Source organism: Aulonocara stuartgranti (genome assembly GCF_965226115.1).
Source record: "Aulonocara stuartgranti genome assembly, chromosome: 19".
NCBI classification, from domain to species: Eukaryota; Metazoa; Chordata; class Actinopteri; order Cichliformes; family Cichlidae; genus Aulonocara; species Aulonocara stuartgranti.
The window spans coordinates 9,316,920-9,335,691 of NC_138955.1; the positions used below are offsets into that span (position 1 = coordinate 9,316,920).

The following is an 18,772-nucleotide window of genomic DNA, read 5'->3' on the forward strand; positions in this document are numbered from 1 at the left end:
TCGCTAAGAGAAGAAGCTAAAGCAGACACCAATAAGCTTCGACATGAGCTATCACAGAAAATAGAGGCACTGCACGAAACTCATGCAGAAACAACAAGTATACAGAAGGACATGGAGCGGGCCCTCTGCGACACTACAGACGGGTTAACAGCCTTGGAGAAAGATCACGAAACCCTAAAGAAAGATTACAACAAGCTACACGACAAATGCCTGGATTTAGAAAATAGAAGCCGCAGAAACAATCTGTGTGTGGTGGGCATTAATGAGGACGCAGAGGGGGGAAACCCCAGCCGTTTCATGGCAGAATTTTTCTCAGAAGTGCTCGGGAAAGAAAATGATGATTCGCTTATCATGATAGACCGAGCCCACAGAACCCTCGCCCCGAAACCACGGACAGGGGAGCGCCCAAGAGCCATGATAGTCTGCCTGCACTACTACACCGACAGAGAGAAGATTTTACGATTGTCCAGGGAAAAAGGCCGCCTCTTCTACAAAGGATCACCTGTACACATCTTCCCGGACATGAATCCTGAGGTCAGCAAACTTCGAGCGTCATTCAACCCCGTGAAAGGGAAACTACGGAATGCTGGCGTTCCGTACAGTCTGTACTACCCCGCCAAGCTGACTATAACGGTGAACAACGCTAAGCACTTATTCACAGATCCGCGCGAAGCAGAGAAGTTCGTCAGTACCCACGTCCAGAGCCCAGCCACATCTACCGCTTAGCCACATCTTTACAAACATGACCCAGGAGGGAATAGCATATAATAATAGACAATCTTAAGGAGTTTAGTGGTGAATCTGATGTCTACAGCCTGTAAAAAGCTGGACAAAAATTGTTTTTCTTTTCTTTTCTTTTCTTTGCAAATGAAGAAAGGGTTCCGGTTTGAGTTCATGAGGTTGTTCTTTAGTTTGGTTCAAGAAAGTTGTGAATTTCAGAGGATCACTTTTAGAAAGCTCAGAGTAAGATCCATCAACCACTCAGTAACAGTTAATAACTATTGGTACCTCTACTGAGAGAGCACCACAAAATCTTGTCAACTTTGTAACATGGAACTGTAAGGGACTCAGGGGACCAGTGAAACGAGGAAACATTTTAGCTCACTTAAAAAAAGTAAACGCGGATATAATCTTTTTGCAAGAAACGCATCTAAAAGTACACGATCACAACAGATTACGATGCAAATGGATAGAACAAATATTTCACTCTACGTTTAATGCTGATCAAAAAATCAGTACCATTTACAGCAGCAAAAATACTACCAGACACTCAGGGTAGGTATGTTATTGTAACTGGCAAACTTTATGGTCATTTAGTTATGTTAGTGAATATTTACGCTCCGAATGTGGATGATGAGCAATTTATACGGTCGATAATATCAAAGCTTCCGGATATCGATACTCATCAATTAATCATAGGAGGTGATTTTAACTTTGTGTTAAATACTAACCTTGATAGATCATCGAGTAAACCTGCCAAAATATCTAAATCGGCAAAAGCCGTCCAGGAATTTATGGGAAACTATGGAATAATTGATCCGTGGAGAGTTCAGAATCCTAATGTGCGACAATATTCATTCTATTCTCCGGTCCACCAGACATATACCAGGATAGACTTTTTTTTTTTATTCGATTCTAAATTTCTACCATCAGTAAAGCACTGTGAATATGGCACAATAATGTTGTCGGATCACAGCCCCCTCCTTTTGCAACTAGCCCTCGGGTTCAATCACACAACAAAGATATGGAGATTTGATAATAGTTTATTATCAAATAAACAGGGGGTAGAAGACATTAAGAACCAAATTGATTTCTACCTGTCAATTAACAACACTCCAGATATTACCAAGTCTACCTTGTGGGAAGCAATAAAAGCGTACATTCGGGGGCAGTTAATGTCGCGGAAGAGTCTAATGAATAAACAACGAAGAGAAGAAGAGAGACGTATAAAAGACAAGATACAGGAAGTAGATAGACAACACACAGCGTGGACAAGAAGAAACTGTCCCTGCAAGCTGATTTAGAATTGATGTATACCGCAAGAACAGTCAAGCTTCTAACCAGGGCAAAATATAAATATTATGAACAGGGGGAAAGGATGGGTAAAGTTCTAGCACAACAAATCAAGAGACAAGCAGCAACAAGATTGATCACAGAAATTCGCACCATTACGGGACAAATAACGAGGGACCCAAAGGAGATAAATAGTATATTCAGAAGTTTCTATGTAGACTTATACGCCTCGGAATCAAAAAAAGAACCCCGCACTATTTGAGATGTTCTTTAACAAGTTTAGTGTACCTGTGATCAACCCAGATAAAGTAGAACAACTCGAAAAATCCATAACTATACAAGAGATACAGCAAGCAATAGATAATTTACAGAACTCCAAAGCTCTGGTTCCAGACGGTTATACTTCGGAATTTTACAAGGCCTTTAAAGACCATATCTCACCCCTGTTACTAGAAGTATATAATGAGGCACTGGACAAAAAAGCTCTACTGCCGACTTTATATCAGGCAAGCATCTCTTTGATCTATAAAAAAGAAAAAGATCCTTTAGACCCGGCTTCATATAGACCGATCAGCTTAATTAATGTAGATAATAAGATACTTGCAAAGATTTTGGCAACACGCCTGAAAACTGTTCTGCCAACAATTATATCTCAGGACCAAACAGGATTCATTAAAGACAGGCAGCTGTTTTTTAATATTAGAAGACTTTTAAACATTATCTATACGCAAGACAAGCATAATCCTAATCCTGAAATTTTGCTTTCTTTGGACGCGGAGAAGGCCTTCGACAGGGTCGAGTGGGATTATCTCTTCTCGACCCTGTCGAGGTTCGGATTTGGCCCTAAATTTATTTCTCTGGTTAAACTACTATACATCCAACCAAAAGTGTCAGTACAAACAAATAATGTCCACTCCGACTATTTCGATCTGAATCGTTCAACAAGACAAGGCTGTCCTCTTTCACCTCTGCTTTTCGCGTTGGCTATTGAACCTTTAGCTCTTCTACTGCGCTCAACAGACGAATATACAGGGATCAGAAGGGGAAAAGCAGAACATAAAGTCTCGCTTTATGCAGATGATTTACTACTGTATATTTCTAACCCTGCAAAATCAGTCCCAGTCATCATGGAGATTTTGCAGAATTTTGGAGAAGTGTCAGGATACAAATTGAATTTATCTAAAAGTGTGCTATTCCCAGTCAACTCTAAAGCAATAGGTAACCCAAGTTGTTTCAATACCTTGCCATTTCGGGTTTCTAATCAGTTCCAATATCTTGGAATAAATATCACTCAGGATTATTATGGTTTATTTAAACACAATCTCTCTAAACTATATGATGAAACCAAAAATAACATAGACAAATGGATTAATCTACCAATTTCACTAGCAGGGAGGATAAACATTGTTAGAATGAATATTCTTCCCAAATTCTTATTTTTATTTCAGTGTATCCCTATTGTGATTAATAAAGCCTTTTTTAATAAATTAGACTCCTTAATATCCTATTTCATATGGAACAGAAAGAATCCAAGGATCAAGAAAAGCTACCTACAGAGACCGACATGTCAGGGAGGGATGGGGTTACCATGCTTCCGTCTGTATTATTGGTCATGTAATGTTCGTTCCATGTTGTTTTGGTTGCGGACTAAGGGGGCCGACTGGACAACGAGGGAGAATGAAGGCTGCTACCCCTCCTCATTAGAAGCTATGATCTATTCAGCTCTCCCTATCCCTAAACATGACTTTAAAAATCCTGTAGTCTCTCATACAATTAAAATCTGGACACAGATAAGGAAACATTTCGGGTGGAAGGAAGCTTCCATACTAACTCCACTCATGAATAACGCATCATTCACACCATCACTTTCAAACATTTCATTTCTCCAATGGAACCACAAGGGGCTGCACTCAATAAAGGATTTATTCATCAACAAGGTTTTTTCCCACATTCCGGCAACTGCAAGAAAAATTTGACTTGCACAGTAATGACTTTTTCAAATACTTACAGATCAGAAGCTTTGTAAGGAAGCTTTTTCCATCTTTTCCAGGTCGGCCCCCAGACTCTGCCTTAGATAACTTATTTCAGTTTGATCCACTCAAGAAAGGACTAATAACAAAAATTCACAACGCTTTGTCACAACTGGAGGGACCTGTCACACTTGACTATCTGAAAGAGGCCTGGCAGTGTGACCTTGGTACGAGAATTACAGACAATCAATGGACAAAAGCCCAGGAAAATGTACACTCTTCCTCTGTTTGCATTAGTCATGGACTCTTACAGTTTAAAGTGCTACATAGACTCCATTTATCAAAGTTGATACTGTCAAAAATGTTCCCCAACGTAAACTCGTCGTGCGAAAGATGTAAACAGCAACCTGCTTCACTGGCGCATATGTTTTGGAATTGTCCCTGTATAACAACATATTGGAATAATGTCTTTCATATCTTGTCTAAAATTCTAAAAAAACCACTTAAGCCAGACCCAATCTGTGCTTTATTTGGAGTGAAGCCGGTTGTTGTAGACCTATCAGCCACCCAAAATAATGTGATACGTTTTGTGACGCTGCTGGCACGCCGTTTGATTCTACTAAATTGGAAACAAAAGGTGCCTCCTACCACATCAGCGTTAATACAAGATGTATTGAGACACTTGCAGCTCGAAAGAATTAAACTCCTACTAAAGGGGAGGTTGGAGGAATTCCATTCAACCTGGCAACCTTTTATAGATTTCTTCAATACTGTACAGATATAAATGGTCACTCAGCCTCATTGTTAGTTCGATAAATAGCATCCTCTGTCCAACGTTATTTGTTGTTGCCTTTTTTTTTTCCTTTTTACTTTGTTTAATTTCTATTGTATATATGTAATCATTTCTATTTGAATCTTAGTTGCCTTTATGATAAAGAACACTGGAAAACCAAATAAAAAGATTTGAGAAAAAAAAAAGAATAAAAACAGCTTCAAATAGAGTCATGACAATAAAAGAATATGACTTTAAGGACTTAACAACAATACTTCAGTTACACCAACATCTCTGACACATTAGCACTAAGGGAACACTGAATGACCTGGTGGATTTTGTCCATAAAACTACTCATCTAAGATTACCACAAAGTAAAAGATCTCTCGGCAAAATTATGCAACATTTTAGGCACTACTGCCCCGATCAAGTCAGTGAGCTGGGATTTCTTATTCTAAACATGAACTACTGTTACAGCAACAGGCACGGACTACTGGTGCCCCACACTACAACCAATGTCCACTATGTGAAGGAGCCAAACACATGCCTGCTCCTCTCGTTAACTGGGATAAACTGCTGACATATTTGTTTTACATCTATACTGTCCAGTCTCTCCTGGGTGACATATGGCAACACGTTATTCATAGTTACATACAATTTTAGACTGATGTGGGCCAACGCCTAAAACGATGTGTCCGGAGTTTGCTGTTCTCATCGGCTTAGATATTTGAAGTTTACTCAGCTACATTCTCGCCTGAAAATATGTTAAACGTTTATTTTGCGACCCAGAAAGCGTAATAAGAGTAATACTAAAACTAAGTAGCTGCAGTAGTAGTAGCCATTGTTGGAAACTGGAATTGGCTGGGCCAATCTGGAATATGGTTTTTCAATTTTGTTGTCCGGGTGGAAAAACGGGAGAAATTCGGGAGAATGGTGGCTCCGGGAGATTATCGGGAGGGGCACTGAAATTCAGGATTCTCCCGGAAAAATCGGGAGGGTTGGCATGTATGCCCTAACATAGCCTGTAACGTTATTGTGACGGACACATTTCATGAGTGAACTTGACTTTAAGTGACTTACAGGTTTCTTTGAAAAATACTTTCTTATATCCAGGTTCTTCCTTTTTTGCTTCCGTCCTCCTCTCCTCCCTGCAGGTCCTCGCCGCTGCTAAAATTAAACAGAGCTCCCTGAAAGGCACAGCCAATCCCATTGGCCATATTTGTCACATGAGAACTCCAGTAGAGAAGTAATTTAACTCTTTCTGCACCGCTGGGTGAATGAGACGTAGACAGATCGTTTTTTTCTTTCTATTGGTTTTGTTTTTCTTTACTCGAAGAGATCAAATTATTGGTGGGGACAATTCAATAATCGCTGGATATTGGTGGGGACATGTCCCTGCCGTCCATGACAAATCTACGCCCTTGCTGTTTCTACAGCCTAATCGAACTCTTTTTTTGTATTTACAGTCTATAAACCCTCTGTAATTCTGCTAAATGTTGATATAAAAAGAATGCACTCTTATTACACGCACACACACTTAAATATACTAAGCTTTTTGCCTTTGCAAGCATTCAAATCAAAATCTTCAGCATGCTTAGCAGAGCTCTTTCAGACCTCAAGACAATTAACCGTTTGTTTTTTCCCACACATATCACCATTCTTTAGCTCAGTTTTTTAGCATCCTTCACACAATACATCAGCATTTTACAGGCTTCCCTGAACTTCGTCGTCCCACACACACACTTTTCTCTCAGACTTCCTCTGTTCACCCACTCTGCTATGAACCCACGTAGTGTTATTATTACTTATTTATTTTCTACAAATCACACAGAATCACTCAAATCCACTACCCACAACGTTCACACACTTAGAATCACCCAAAACATGCTTGTGATAGACTATTTTCGTCAAACCTGCTGTTTAGAATCAGAAAGAGGAAGTAGACCGCACCCTGTTAAGTGCATATACGACCTCAAACTGAAAGAAAAACAATTAAAACCTCTAATAAATTTTCACATTACACACCAGCAGGTTCAGCGATGTTCACAACAATATATTTATAGAATCACCAAAGATTAAAGGATTTCACAACATGCACACTTTCATTTCAACACACTCTCAGCATGCTTTCAGCCTTTAAATCACTGTTAAATTGCAAAGTTCTTTGAAATGCCAAAAATACTTATTTTATATTACAAAGACATCTTATAATTTTACAACAAACATACGGATCCCTGACATACTCAACACAAGAACCAAACCAATTTTGACAAATTTAACAAGCGTCCAACGCTAGGTCCAACCTTTTTGTGATCAATTAACCAGTATCAGTTCCAAACTGTGCCTGGCCCAATTTCTAAACACCCTATTTGAATTTTTTAAAGCGTCCAATGCCCGAGGTCCAACCTCTGCTGCCCAAAAAAGTGCAGATACCATTCTAAACAGCAAAGTGATCCAATCACTGGCTATTTTAAACCAAGGCCCCAAGTCTTGGCAGGTGCCACCTGGAGTAATCCTCCTAGAGGGTCTTTTTACACGTCTGTAAAAAGCGAGAGGTCTCCACCTCTGAGCTTGTGCACTTCTTAGAAGTCCCAGACTTTCGTTCTACAGTAATTTTATTATACTTTGAAACAACAACCAAAAGTCCACCAGAACTATTTGACCGATGCAGGTCCAACCTTATGATCAATAGGGACTCAAACCCATAAAAATTTATTAATTTAAATTTATTAATTTCCAGAGCTATCACTGACTCCACACACCAAGTTTTACCACGATCAGACCAAAATTCAAATTTGGGCCCACGTGGATTTTGGCATTGCAATGTCTGATTGGTTGAAGTGACGTGAACGTGGCATCATTACTTTGATTCTATTGGCTAAAACGATTAAAAAGAGGTGTCAATCATGCAAATTGACCAAAAGAAACCAAAGTTACAGCCCTCGGAGTTTAAAGGGCCAGACACCAATTAAACGCTTCATGCGCACTGCAGAAAAGGGCCATTACCATGTAAATGTGTGGTTAATTCTTCAAAAATGTATTTTTTTAAAAAGAGCATTTTTAGGCCTGTTAATAAAATGTATTAATTTTTGCTCTTTAATACCTAAAAAATTCATGGTGTCCAATTATGTGCCAAAATTGGACATTTTTGTACAACATCTGGATATTCATGTATTGACAGGGCTGTAATTTTTCACTGTTTCACTTTAGAAACAGTAGAAACAAATCTTTGCACAGATGATGTTTATATGTTGGTTACTGAAATCCTGGAACCAAATGTGATCTGAGGCATATTTTTAAAAGATTTATATGCTAAAAATTAAAAAAAAATATTAGGCGAGGATAAAATATACATTTTCTATGTTCCAGTCTCAGTAACTTTGACACAGTAATATCTGCTTCAATATTTACACCTCTGATGAAATCTCACAAGTGTTAGCTTTATTTTGATACCAAGATTGTATGGACAGAGTTTGTAATTGCAGAGAAATAATCAATTAAATTTGGGCATTACATTTTCGAGCAGGAAGCTCAGAAACCCCCTTGGGGCTTAAGAGGTTAAAAATATATATTTAAATCCCAACAGTTGTTTCAAGATGGGCATGATAAACTCACTCATCAGGAAGGTATTTTTGGTTAGCAGCAATGTATGACATTACCTGGCATCAAAACCTTGGAGAAAAGACGGGGACACTAAGCTGTAGAACTTTTTTTTTTTTTAAATAATTAATCCATCGGCATAAAAACTGTTTGCTTCACGAGGTACAACAACTTATTTCCTTCCCCCTCACATTTCATGATTTGGTTTGGTCCACGACCTGACACTGAGCCCTCTGCGAGAGGTAGGTGGAAATTAATTCAACTCATAGTGAAAGAAACTGCTCGATTTTCCTAGTATTAGTTAGCTTACTTCATTTCTAACAGAAGATTATGTGTTTGTATTTTTTTAAGCCAATTTGTAATTTGTCCATGTATACCCTGTACATATGAACACTAAATAACCGATCTGCCGACCTGGTGCTTCTTCCTCAGGCTTAGCTGTCCGACTCTCCAGTGTGTGTGTGAATGGGTGGATTACTGAATATGTAAAGAGCTTTGGGGTTCTTAGGGATTGGTAAAGCGCTATACGAATACAGGCCATTTACCATTTTTAGTTAACATACTTGTTTTGATTTAGCCATATCAAATATGTATTATGTAATAGGCAAGCATACTATCCTGGATTTGTTTATGCTTTGCACTTTTACAGATAACATAACATCTTGGTTTAAATCAATTCTGACAAGTTTAAGTTACTGGTTAATCTGAGGTCACAGGAAGAGACCAGGTGAACAAGGGGGAGAATCCTAATTTAACAAAGCTGATTTTAGAGTGTTTATGAAGAAATGAATGTATCGTTGTAATATGTACTGATTACACAGCATAGCTTTTATTGCTTAGAAGGAGTAGCAGTATAGAATTGAGTAGGGAAATGTTTGCCTTACCTACCTAATGGAATAGTCCAGGGGTGAGATTGTTTGGTTAAGTGGACTATTTAAGCAGACGAATGCAGGTGTTTGAGGAGAAAGGAGCAGGTCAGTGTAGCTGAATGCATGTGAGCTTATTTGCTGTTGATTTAAGTTCAGTTATGTTTATTTGAACTGAGTTAACTATGGAGTTGAGTTTCTTATTTCTTTTTGTCAATATTGTTTGGTCACAAAAATGGTAAATAAATCGCTCACTACACTGGACAGGATCTGTCTCCTGCCCTTCTTTAGCCACTTAGGTCAAGTTCTACCACAGGGTCCCTTGATTTTGTAAAGGAGCGTCTAGTATGGGTTGTCTACAGAAAACTGAAGGGGGATTCAAAATGGAAGTTAAAGTGAATCTTATTGATATTTGGTGCTGCAAAAGAACTCAATAAGTCAAACAATATCAGGTCATATTCCATTTTCTTAAACTAACTTGTTTAATAGGATTTACGTTTTTTTCTTTCTTTCTTCAAGGACACTCTTTAGCTCTATAATGTTGTGGTTTACATGTTTTGTAAAAAAGTTAACTTTTGTGTAAAAATCTGCCAAATCAATTATATGGTGAACTTGCAAATAAAGAAATGGGTATCTTGATGCATGCTCAATCATCCAGGTAAGTATATCCCAAAAGGTTGATTCTGTTGATCTGGACGTAGTGCTTTCAGTGGGAGAATCGTCACTCATCCAAGTGACTTCTTTAGTCTCAGCTGACTGCAGGTTTCCCCAACCTTATAAACAGTACATTTGCACAATGACTGAAACTAGTCCACTGAATGAACAATAAGCTGTGAGGTCAGTTCCTTGATCATTAATATGCAAATTGTCATGACCATTGATCAACTAGCACTAATCAAAGCCCATTGATTAATGACCATTCAGTGGGCTGTGCTGGTCAAATGAGTGCCAGTGATACATTGGGCAATAATTTTTACCATCTGGTTTAGTGTTATTTAACCATCTGTGGTAAAATTGTTGTACTACACTGGTATGCCGTTGGTGAGAATGCTCTCAATAGTACAGTGGTTGACATTGACTAGTATCCTGGGACACAGGTGAGCTTTCTAAAGGCCTTTTTTAATGGGAGAACAATCAGGCAGAATTCAGTTATTACATAAAATGAGCCTGGAGTTTGGGTCTTACATCTATCAAGAATATTTCAGTAAAGACACCTGTAGAGGTTAAGCCTACGCTTGAAGCCACTGAGGTGTTTGTTATCACTTCCTGTTCCTGCTCAAACACAGTGGTGTTTCTGAGGAGCTTATTTGCTTAGCAAATTAAAAACTTTTAAATACATTCTTTTTTCATAGTACAATCTTCTCGTGCTTCATCCGAAGCACACTTTCTGTTATGCTGCAATAGGCTTCCGGGGATTCCCATGATGCATTGAATTTTTCCTTTCCAGTCACCTTTCTCACTCACTATGTGTTAACAGACCTCTCTGCATTGAATCATATCTGTTATTAATCTCTGTCTCTCTTCCACAGCATGTCTTTATCCTGTTTTCCTTCTCTCACCCCAACCCGTCGCAGCAGATGGCCCCGCCCCTCCCTGAGCCTGGTTCTGCCAGAGGTTTCTTCCTGTTAAAAGGGAGTTTTTCCTTCCCACTGTCGCCAAAGTGCTTGATCATAGGGGGTCATATGATTGTTGGGCTTTTCTCTGCATCTACTGTACAATATAAAGCGCCTTGAGGCGACTTTTGTTGTGATTTGGTGCTATATAAATAAAATTGAATTGAATTGAATTAACGGGGGTGACGCGATTTCACTGGTATGCATGAATTAATTAAACAGTCCAATAACTCCAGCAGTACTTATCTTGTCCTTTTGGTCTTTATTCCAACATCATTTTAACATAACAGCGCAGTGGTCATAAACTGTGTGCCTTCTTACGATTAACAACACAGCTGATGCTGATTATGTGCGTCTACCTTAAATACCTTTACATGAACCAACCATACGAAAACAAAAAAATGTGACCTTTAGCGGCAACATAAGGTATTAACCCAAAAATGGCTCCTACAACATCAAAGTGGCTACTTAAATGAAATATAAAGTTTGAAAACAGGTTTGTTGATGTTCCACAAACATCGCAGCAAGAAAATTTCTAAGGAATTTTTACATTTCTCTTTGTAATTGTGATTCTACACCTTCTCCTCAGGTTGGAAATTAGCTTCATCTGCGCTGGCTGGATGGATGCAGCAAAATCTCTCGAAAAGAAGCTGGCTCTCCTCTTGATTGTTGCATTAATCTTCATTCTTCTATTCAATGTGAATATGCCAAACAACAACAACAAATCCATCCCAAAACCATCTGGGCCTGCGGGTGTTTGCTCCTTGGGAGTATCTGAGCAGACCATCACCCCGCTCAAAAATACCAAGCACTTACTGGTGTCAGCATACGTGGACCAGAGAGTGAAGGATTTGGATATACGCATCATTGGCATATTTAAGAGAGACTCCATACAGCCCCTTCACTGCGTTTTTTGCTGCACAAATGTTTTAAGTAAAACCACTCCAGCAACAATTTTACAACATTCTGATCACTTTGGTTTTCCCTTCGCCACTACGGACGTCATGTGTCAGATTCCTCAGAACTGCAAAGCTACACGTGTCACTCTCTTGACTACACCAGACAAAGAAAGTGCATCTGACTCTACCTGGCTTCCTATAAGAAACCAAAAGAGCGACAGGCAAAAGGAAGAAAACATGAAGTTTGACTTCACAGTCTGCATCTCTAATCTGTTTGGCGACTACAACAATGTGCTTCAGTTTGCAGAGACTCTGGAAATGTACAGGTGAGTACAGTAACAGCACTACAAGCTACAGAGTGAAACCTATGCAGCAAAACCTCTGTGTAACGGTTGCTGTTAATTGTAAAGCTCCTGGATTTCTTCAGTGGTGTTTCTACTTCTGTATTCAAGAGCGGAGGATAACGTTGGCTTGACTTCAGAGTCTTTGACATTCTCACCAAAGTGAATATTTCCAGTATTAGAAGTTTTGAAATGTAGCAGGTGCTGATAGATATTTAAATGTGCATCTGCACATGTAAGTGTGGAGCATAGACTGTATAAAAACGATGGAGTTTTCCCCACCCATGTTTTTTTTTTCTTTTTCTTTTTGTGCTGCCAGCATTAATCTCGTTAAAATGACGTTAACGCCATACCCACATTAATGGGGCAAATCTCCATTAGCCAGTTAACGTGGCTCACCCCGTGCGTGGGGCTGCATGGTGTCAACGTGTTAGCGTGGTTAGCTTGTTAACACGTTAGCGCTGTCCAGGCTCTCCTGACTAATGGAGATTTGCCCCATTAATGTGGGTATGGCGTTAACGTCATTTTAACGAGATTAACGCTGACAGCACAACTTTCTTTATTTTTGTTTTCGGGTTTTTTTGTTTGTCTTTTTTATCCAAATGTGGCCACATTTGACTGAGGCCACACAAAACATCCTAACCCCTAAATCTACCAGTATCTAAACCATCCATAAAGGAGGGTTTAGATACTGTATCATGTATCAGGATATAGACTTCCTTATAATGTTGTGTAAATGTTTTCCTTTCGAAGCTGGCCCCTAAACCTAACTGGCTTTTCTGTGGCTTTAAAGTCAAATGTCGTCTCAAACAAAAAATCTCTGCATTTCCAGTTATTTGTTATATGTATACTTCTTAACTCCTCTGTGTAATATGAATGCATTTTTGTAAGCTAAATGCAATAAATAACAAAGGCATGAGCAAACTAATGAAATATATAAATGTAAGCCTTTAAACCTGTTACTTTGTCCCAGGTTGCTGGGTGTGAACAGAGTGGTGATCTATAACACCAGCTGTGGTCCAGAGCTCGACCGCCTGTTGCAGAATTATAGCCAGGAGGGCTTTGTGGAAATGGTTCCTTGGCCCATTGACAAGCATCTGAATCCATCTCGTGGCTGGCTTCACTCAGAGCACGGAGGAGACGTGCACTACTTTGGCCAGCTGACCACACTTAATGAGTGCATTTACAGATCAATGGAGCGTTCCCGCTACGTCCTGTTAAATGACATTGATGAGATTATAATGCCATACCAGCACAAAGATCTGATGTCTTTGATGAACACGCTCCAAAATCAGAATCCAAATGTAACATTTTTTTCTAAGCATTTCTAAATCTATTTTCAAATTTCCTTCCTGCACCTGTCAAACCTAAACTGTTCTTCTACAGACAGGAGTATTTCTCATTGAGAACCACACCTATCCCAAGAAGACTTTTAATCAAAATAAATGGGGACCCCTGCCTGAATGGAATGGGGTGCCAGGCTTTGATATTATGGTGCATATCTACAGAGAGGAGCCTAACAGAAATATTTACCATCCACACAAGTTAATAGTTCAGCCAAGGTGGGTTATAATGGGACAAATGGTTGAGTGTTCGGCACTAGCATTCATTTAACCCTGAGGCATTGTGTGATTGTACATGTATTTATGCACCTACAGAGCAGTGCAGCAGACCTCAGTGCATGATGTGCTTATGATGTCTGCAACAAAGTTCAAGGTTCCACCAGACGTCTGTCGGATCATTCACTCGCCAATCAGGACTCCGACCGATCCACCACTTGATCGGCTTCATGTGGACACCCGACTGTGGGACTTTAAAGACAAACTGCTCCCCAATGTGATCAAGGTGCTGCGGAGAGCAGAACTGCTGAGATCACAGACGCAAAACTGATAGATGATGGACAGAAACACAAATACTGAAGTTTTAGGAGAAAAAAGCTGGTCAACAAAACACAGGCTGACCTACAGGGGTGGCATGTGCCAGCCTAAAATAATGTCTTTCCATCCCAAGTCCACTCTATTTTTGCTTATCACAATGCTGCATATTAAAATTAGCCATCATTAACACTCTGAGTCTGGCTACAAGTAACATTAAATATAAGTTCTAAAACTGAATGTATTGCATAGCATTACCTCCCTGCATCACTAAAAAAAATGTTTCAGCCCATAAAGCAAACGGTTTTATTTCTTGTTGTCAGTAGCGACCAATGCTTATGATTGTGCCAGAGCACACAATCATCAGCATTTCAACACATTGGCTATTTTCCGATTTCAACACAGGTGGTTGATTGCTCCACTCTAGAACTGGAATGAAGGCGAGTGTTATTAACCCTCTGGGTTGACGGACAGCCACACCTTCAAATCACATGACCAATTTAAGCTGATATAGCTACAAGCTGCAGTCACGCATCTTCTAGCATCAGGGTCTCTATTTCGGCTTGTGTTGAAAGTCCAGACTTCAAACTATATGTCAGTTTTTATATTTTATTGATAAGCCACAATGACCGGAGTTATGATAAGAAAAAAAATTAATTAAATTTAAAAAAAAAAAGATGCGATGGATGGAAAAAAGAATACTATCGTCACGTTTTGTGTGAAAAGAAACGGTAAAAATGGCATTTGGACAGCGCAAATAAGGGAAAAAATGCCACCCTTTCCTATTGGTGGAATAGTGTACCATGTCCACCGATAAAAATGATATGACAACACGTGGGATTTGGTGATTTAGGAACAGGGAAAATTTGGGGGAGTGGTGTGGCTAAAGAGAGAGCGATATCGACTAATTTTAGTTTTTAGTTTTAGTTTTTAGTATTCGTGGTGGTTGCAATTTTAGGTAAATGGTTGTATTAACTTAATTGTTTCCAAAGTTTGTACACAGGTTTTTAAAATTTACACTTTATATTTGCATTTCAGGTTATGAAAATAATTCACTAAACGTGTTTGTGGTTTTTACAGTAAACTTTTTCCGTACTCGGTTTTTATCAGGGTTTTGTGTGTGTGTGTGATTTCAGATATTTTATAGATATATGTTTTATATCTATTTTAACCACATATAATCAGTGTTGGGAAGGTTACTTTTAAAATGTATTCCATTACAGAATACAGAATACATGCCCCCCAAAATGTAATCTGTAACGTATTCGGTTATGACAGTAACGTATTCTGAATACTTTGGATTACTTAATATATTATTATGCTTTTTACAACAACGTGAATGTACTATTGCTGTGATTTATTACTATTACTGAAGGTCCGCGACTCCGAACTGTAGTAAAGGGACCTCTGACTAATACGGCGGGGTCCCTGTCGGCTCGTAGCCGAAAAATAGCTTTACTTTGTTGTGTGGGTCAACTTTTCTTGTGAGACAGAGAGAGGCGTTGAAAGGCTGCTCCAACGGAACTTATTGTTTTCGGAGGAAAACACGAACACGGCAACCCGTTCTCACTCCCGACGCGTAAAATAATTTTTTGTGCAAATCCACTTCCACATTTGTGTGTTTTTCTCTGGCCAGATAGAGCGTTCTGCACCATTACCACACTGTGTTTATGGGCTGAAAGTTTTAGCAAAAAGGACAGGAAAGTCTTTCTCTTTCAGCCCATAAACACAGTGTGGTAATGGTGCAGAACGCTCTATCTGGCCAGAGAAAAACACACAAATGTGGAAGTGGATTTGCACAAAAGGAAATGGCCTGTATCTGACAGATTTAGACTTTTTTTTCCGAAATACGTTTTAGACTTTATTCTCAAAATGATCAGCAATATGTTTTCTTAATGTGCCCCTAATACTACGTCGCAGTTAGCTGTGTGTGGTTGGCATTGCGCGATAAAGCTTAGACCACGATCAGAGGCGAGTGCGTCTATAGTGCACAACGCAAAACAAAAAAAAAGCCCAGTTCTCCCCAACGTTTTGTGCGATTTTGCGAACTCGTTTTTCCCACTGACTCGTTTTTTCCCCCCTTGATGATTTCCGGTAATAATTCTGACGTATGACTTGGTCACGCCCGGATAGAGCAGGAGAGAAGAAGACTCCGAGTGCACTTGCAGACCTACGGATTCAAAGCTCTTTCTCGACTGGTGGGCACAACCGGGGGGACATACTGACTACAGTTCAGCCTCGAGTGAGTTACCTGCTGAATGGTGAATAGTGGCTTTAAGTTGATGTTTAAGTTAATACAAATATTCTAATTCGACCGCTCAGAGTATTTATCTTCTACTCCGATTTCGATGTAACTTAAATAGCGTTTTCTTGTGTCCTAAAGTTTATAGCATACACCGATTAGTGACTTCATTGCATTTGCACTATAATTTCCCTAAGACATTATATTAGACACTATAGCATTCTTTTTATTTATTTTTTCATGGGACATTATGTAGCTCACTTATGAATTACAAGAAACATATCATGGCAGTAACAGGAAGTCTGCATTCACTGTATGACACATGCAGGTTGTTTTTTTTTTGTTAGCTTGTACTGTAGAGATGTTGCCTCCAAACTTAAACAGGATATTGAGTAGAGTCAGGGTTGAAGTGAGATTTAGCATGTGTGGGAACTCTGTGATCAGTTGTACTGGCTCAGCTTGGCGAAAAGAACTCAGAGTTTCTACTTAAGTAACGAAAGTCGGTACTTTTGCCACCCTTTCGTATAACCCCTTTATAAATCCTGTTGACTATAGCCTATGTACTGATAGAGGCAACGATATTAGACATTTAAAAAATAATAATTTAAAAAACAGAATGCAAACACGCAGAAACTGTGATTTTTTTTTTAAACAAAACTTGAACTGTGCATAGGAAATCATCTAGTTGAAGAAACAGTTTTTGTTATCCTTATAAACATTTGGTGGTTTTTTTTTTTATGGGTTTTTTTGCATTTGCACCACTAAGTGTAAATCTAATATATGTTTATGATTGATTTTTAATTTCAAAGCACTAGTCTAGGGTCCTTACCTACCTTACACACAAAACCATTAGGTAATTCCTCCGTAATCTGCAGGTTTGAGCAGATCGTTTTTGATGGCATGGCTCAAGCAGAAAGAAAACAATGTATACATGCTTTATTTTTCTAATGTCAAATCAAATCAAATCAAATCACTTTTATTGTCACATCACATGTGCAGGTACATTGGTACAGCACATGTGAGTGAAATTCTTGTGTGCGAGCTTCACAAGCAACAGAGTTGTGCAAGATACAATAATGTAAACAAGCAAAATACAAGAATGGCTACATCTGAAACTAATAAATATATGTACAATATATAATAATGTACTATTGTATACTGAAAATATAAAATAGTATATTAGTATATGATATTGTAAGTTTAAAACTCCACAATAACACAACAAAGGTTCAGTATAACTGGCCTTCCTGGAAACTCACCAGGTTGTAAAAGAAAATAAAGAGACTCTGTGTCATGGGGTGTTTTTTCTTTTTTCCATGCCATTACCAGCAGTATGTAATCCAAAGATTTCTCATATGCACACTTTCATAATGTTGCTTGCTCTGCAAAACTATGAAACCTGCTCAGCAATGCAGACTGGAAGGAAAAGATAAAGAAATGAGGAGTGGCTCACAGTACAGTACTGAAAAGATGGCACTTTTGGCATCTGTTATTTAGGGTGTATATTTCTTTCACAATCTGGAGGCCTATATGACAATAAGAAATTTAATTTTCTCATTGCCTTCAATAGTACATATTTGCTTTTTTTAAAAATACACATTTTAGTAGATTTGTTAATGATATTATCTTCTTTGAAAACAAAGGAAGGTTTCCCTTTAGTTTTTTGTTCATAAAGCAATTTAAAAAAGAAAAAGAAAGTGTGAACATTAAAAAAAGATTTATTTGCTTTTCACCTTTTAGGCTCCGTACATGCTTCCCTTCTTGATTGGCAGCAGTTATAGAAGAGAATACTTGCAGTTACAGTAATACCTTGGTTTACGAGTATGATTCGTTCCTTAATGCTGCTTGCAAACCATAAATACTCATATGTCAAAGCAAATTTTCAAAAAAGAAATATTGGAAACTTGGATGGATGGTTCCAAGCTCCAAAAATATTCATGTAAAAATCACTTTTAAACATATTTTTTATATAAATCATTGACCCAAATACATATTTCTGCAATAAATGCATAATGATTAACACAAAATGCATATAATAAAAATAAAAACGCACTTTACCTTTGAGAAAAGTCACTGCTGACCTGAAGGAAATGAGATGAGGAGGTCAATGTAAAGAATACGCTTAACAAATGCTAGCTTTTCATGAGCTCATGCGGCATGACACTCAGGTTGGCTCAGCTGTTACTGGAAAACATACGTATACAGCCATAAGTTTGCTCGTATTAAGATTATGGCTCATAAACACAAGTAAAATTTTATTCAAGTTTTTTGCTCGTCTTGCAGATTACTCATATGTCAAGTTACTCTGAATCCGAGGTTACACTGTAATGTGTAACTGGGCTCTTAAACCATATAGTGCTCCAAATTTAAGGAATAAAGTATGTCAGTAAGAATTAAGCCATTTTTATTCTCAATGCCTGCCCCTGTCAGATGGTGGTGTGTGCTAAAAATGATGCTGCAATTTGTGGTGTGTGCTGTCATTTTGATAGTGATTTTTGCAACCTGGAGCATTGTGCAATGGTTGCCCCAGTTGGGTTGATGACATGAGTATGATTGTATCACTTATTACCATTTTAATCATA

At 38.5% G+C, this 18,772-nt stretch overlaps 1 protein-coding gene across 10 annotated transcripts in view; it reads left to right on the top strand.

Moving 5' to 3' along the window:
• The window catches only part of LOC309695053 (uncharacterized protein), a 51,142-nt gene that overhangs the window by 9,392 nt on the left and 22,978 nt on the right, over positions 1–18,772 (top strand). For 4 of the 10 annotated variants that reach the window (XR_014273029.1, XR_014273030.1, XR_014273031.1 and 1 more), the window contains 4 exons: positions 11,424–12,059; positions 13,048–13,378; positions 13,461–13,636; positions 13,733–16,190. The gene's annotated coding sequence lies outside the window, so the exon portion shown is untranslated. The other 6 variants (XM_082515446.1, XM_082515448.1, XR_014273033.1 and 3 more) reach the window with 5 other exon arrangements.